General features: G+C 32.2%; 1 pseudogene; it reads right to left on the reverse strand.

The window, feature by feature from the left end:
• Positions 1-3448: 3448 nt before the first annotated feature.
• On the reverse strand, positions 3449-3567 carry LOC136225196 (5S ribosomal RNA; annotated as a pseudogene).
• Positions 3568-3886: the final 319 nt, after the last annotated feature.

The following is a 3886-nucleotide window of genomic DNA, read 5'->3' on the forward strand; positions in this document are numbered from 1 at the left end:
ATTTCTAGATTTAACAGTCTAAAGAAACAATTAAGTAAGTCCTTTTCCATGAAAGACTTGGGGCAAGCAAAACAGATTATTGGCATTTCGAATCGTTGGAGATATAAGAAGATCTAATTGTCACATGAGAAGTACATTGAGAAAGTACTTCAACATTTTATTACCGATAAAGCTAAAACGGTTAGTTTTCCTCTTATTAATCACTTTAGACTTAGTTCTAAATAGAGCCCTTCAACAGTTAAAGAACATGAAGAAATGAGCAGAGTCCCATATGCTTCACTAGTTGGAAGTTTAATATATGCACGACCATATATTACACATGAAATCAGTGTTATGAGTAGATCCTTTGAAATATAGGAAAGGAATATTGGAAAGCTGTTAAAGGGATATTCAAGCATCTCCGCAATACTTCCAAAATGTGCTTATGTTTTGGAGATACTGAATCTGTGCTAGTTGGCTTCGCAGATGCAAATATGGCTGGCAGTGTTGACATAAAAAAGTCTGTATCTGGTTACATGATTACGTTTGTAAAGGAGTTATGTCATGATAGTCAATGCTACAAAAATGTGTTGTAGTTTTCACAACTGAAATAAAAGTGATTGGAGCAACATAAGCGTGTAAAGAGTTGTCGTGGATGAAGAAGTTCTTCAATGAACTTAGTTTTCAATAGAAAAAATATCAAATATTTTGTGACAGTCAAAATGTTATTCACCTTGGAAAGAATTCTTCTTTTCATTCCAGATCAAAGCACATTGATGTGAGATATCGCCGGATCGTGGATGTGTTGGAGATGAAGCTACTACATTTTGATAAGATCCATATAGATAATGGATCATACATGTTAATGAAGATTCTATGGAGGGAAGAGTTCAAATACTTTCGAATAAATGCAGGAGTAACAAAACTCTCGTTTAATCAGAAGGGGATTCTTAAGTAGTGATTGGTTAACATTCTAATTAATTAGGGATATAAAATTTTAATAAAAAAAGAAAGTCAAAATTGATGCAGTGAATACACAACAATATTGTCGAACATTAGAGAATTCTCTTGGCTGTAAAAGAACGCCAAGAGATGGCATAAAATGCACCGAGTTTGATAATTCTTCGATTAAGAGATATAAATGAGTTTTGGATAGAGTAGTTCAATTATTTAGGTAGAACAAAATAGTAAGGTAAAATTCTTTGGGGTATTTTTGAAAAACACTCAAACACTACTATTTTAGTGTGATCTCACACGGTCGTAACTCTAGAAAATTGTCTAGAGTATACTTTTTATATGTCTGCTATTTTATAGTTGAAGAATTAATTCTCGAATTTGGTATTGGCCGTAATCCAAAATGAATAGTGAGCATGTTAAATTACCCGTGTTATTGTATTGATTATTTTGCTTGTCTTAATGTCGAATATTTTATTTTGTTCCCAATACAAGCACCTCACTCATCGCGCCAAATGGTGGTAACTGGAGCTAGAATGAACTTAATCTAATAGCAAAAATTGAGTTAAAGTCGTTGGTTTATCAATTTAGGTGTTTTAAATATATATGGACCCGTTTTAAAGTGTAAGGTCTAAGAGTATCTCCAAGAGGTTCTTAGGTCACTCTTTAAAAATACGCTTAATACATTAGTTGCCTCTAAACTTGTCTAAAAAGGTTGATTGGTTCCATGAGTTTGAAAAATGTTTCGATAGCCCCCTCAACTTGCATAAAGTATCCAGATAGCCCTTTCAACTTGCGTAAAATATAGTTAATTACTCATTCGGTTGCAAAAAGTAAGTTAAACATGGAAGGTTGTTGCACACGTCTTAAAAAGTAAAACGAGCAAGGTCTGAGTATGTGGTTCTAATATCAGGGAGGACAAGTTTTACAGTTGAGCAAGTATGAACTTCCTTTTTGATATGTTTCAATCTATTCTGTGAATTATGTAATAACATTCTAAGGCACATGCAACGCAGTTTCCATATGCAACTTAGTTTTTGTGCAATCGAGTGATTAATGAGTTACATTTTAAGTAAGTTGAGGGGCTATCTCATGCAGGTCACAATACAACTAGCAAAGTTCTTATCAGATTATGAGCAATCATGGATTCGAAAAATGCACTTAAAATCCTAAATTGAATATTTTATGAGATGATGCAAACTAAAAGAGTTGATTGTTTTATAAAGTTGAATTCGTTGGAAGTGGACACTCAAACCACTAAAACTTCCCTAAATTAGTATAACTGCAATGTATACCTTATTTAATTAATCTGGAACCATATAATATAATATAGTATAGTATATTTAATTAACACTGCCTTAAGCCATACTGTTTGACTGCATTATGTCGGCTAATCGAACTGATAATAGGTTAATTAGTTAATTAGTTTGTTTCGAGAATACAGTGCAGATTAGATTCTGTACCAAGAATTAATGTATATATAGACTGGTTCAATGTCAAAGCAGTAATCATGTGCATTATTATGGACCAGAATTAAAAAAAATAAATTACAATTGATGTATCAGAATATCAGAACATGGGCCTTGGTTCTACTCTTCTACAATTAATTAATTAATTAATGTGCCACCATCCTTTTCTTTCAATAAATAATTATATTACCTCACCTTCAATTTATGTAGTAGAATAAGTTAGACAACTTCTTTGATTCCAATCAAACTGTTTATAGTTACATCATTCAAATATTTTTAATATCTATTTACTCCAACCCCATCAACCATGTCATTCTCTTTCCAAATAAGCCTTAAACCGTCACTCCTACCAACACAGTAAACACTGACACAACATGTATAACTCATTTCTCGTTTTAAAGCATCAAACTTCCCCTCCCTAGTACGTGTTCCACAGAGAAAACTAGAGTAGGTTTATAGTTACGGGTCCAACAACATTCTAAATATTCGTGAATTGTCCAAGCCATGACAGTTCCACTCAAAGAGACTCATGATCAAGGTTATAAAATATGCTAGGCCCTAGTCGAGTAACAAAACAAAAAATAAATTCATGATAAAAGTGAATTATAATAAAATAAAAAAATAAATTCACAATAAGAAATGATTTTTTCATTGTCATTTAAGCGGCCTAGGTAGATCACAGACAGCTAAAAATCGCATTAGGGGAAAAAAACGTCCATAAGGACTAATAAGAGAAAATCGGGGTGAATTCTTGATTTCAAGCGCCTAGACAGTCTAAACGGTATTGATTTTGAACAATACTCATAATGATGGGCGGACTTGACCTGCAACACCTGCCTCAAGCCCTTTTTTGAGCCCAAATCATTAGTGTTTGCAAACTTACCCCCTCCTCTCCACGCCCTACATTTGAGATCCGTAATTATCAGCGTTCATCTTGATCTGTAATTAAATATTTATTCGGTTGGCTTCTTTTATTTCATCAAAAATATTTTTTCTAGTAATATTTTCTTTATTTTTAAATATATTTTTTTTTGAAAAAAAAGTTTGGGGTGCAACACGAGAACTTCCCAATAAATCACCCATCTTAGTACTACTCTCGTCCAAACACGTTTAACTCTGGAGTTCTAATGAGATCCGGTGCATTAATGCTAGTATGATCACACCCATTATTTTTAAATATTTAATATTTAATAGAAAATTTAAAGAAAAATATTTGCTTAGTTACAGGAAACACTTATAAAATAATAATAATAATAATAAAAATATATCTTCCCTTATTATAGAGGGTAAAATATTTTACAAAAGAAAGAAGATATCAAATCAAAATTAATTAATTTGTGTTCACCTTTTATAAACTGAACCTAATGAAATTTTGTATATTTTGTTTTTTTGGGTAGGAAAGGAAAGAAAAAGACAAACCAAACAAAACAAAACAGCCTAACTCGGTAGTCTAGGAAAGCTGACTCCACCATATCATCCAAAAG

Source organism: Euphorbia lathyris, chromosome 3 (genome assembly GCF_963576675.1).
Source record: "Euphorbia lathyris chromosome 3, ddEupLath1.1, whole genome shotgun sequence".
Classification (NCBI taxonomy): Eukaryota; Viridiplantae; Streptophyta; class Magnoliopsida; order Malpighiales; family Euphorbiaceae; genus Euphorbia; species Euphorbia lathyris.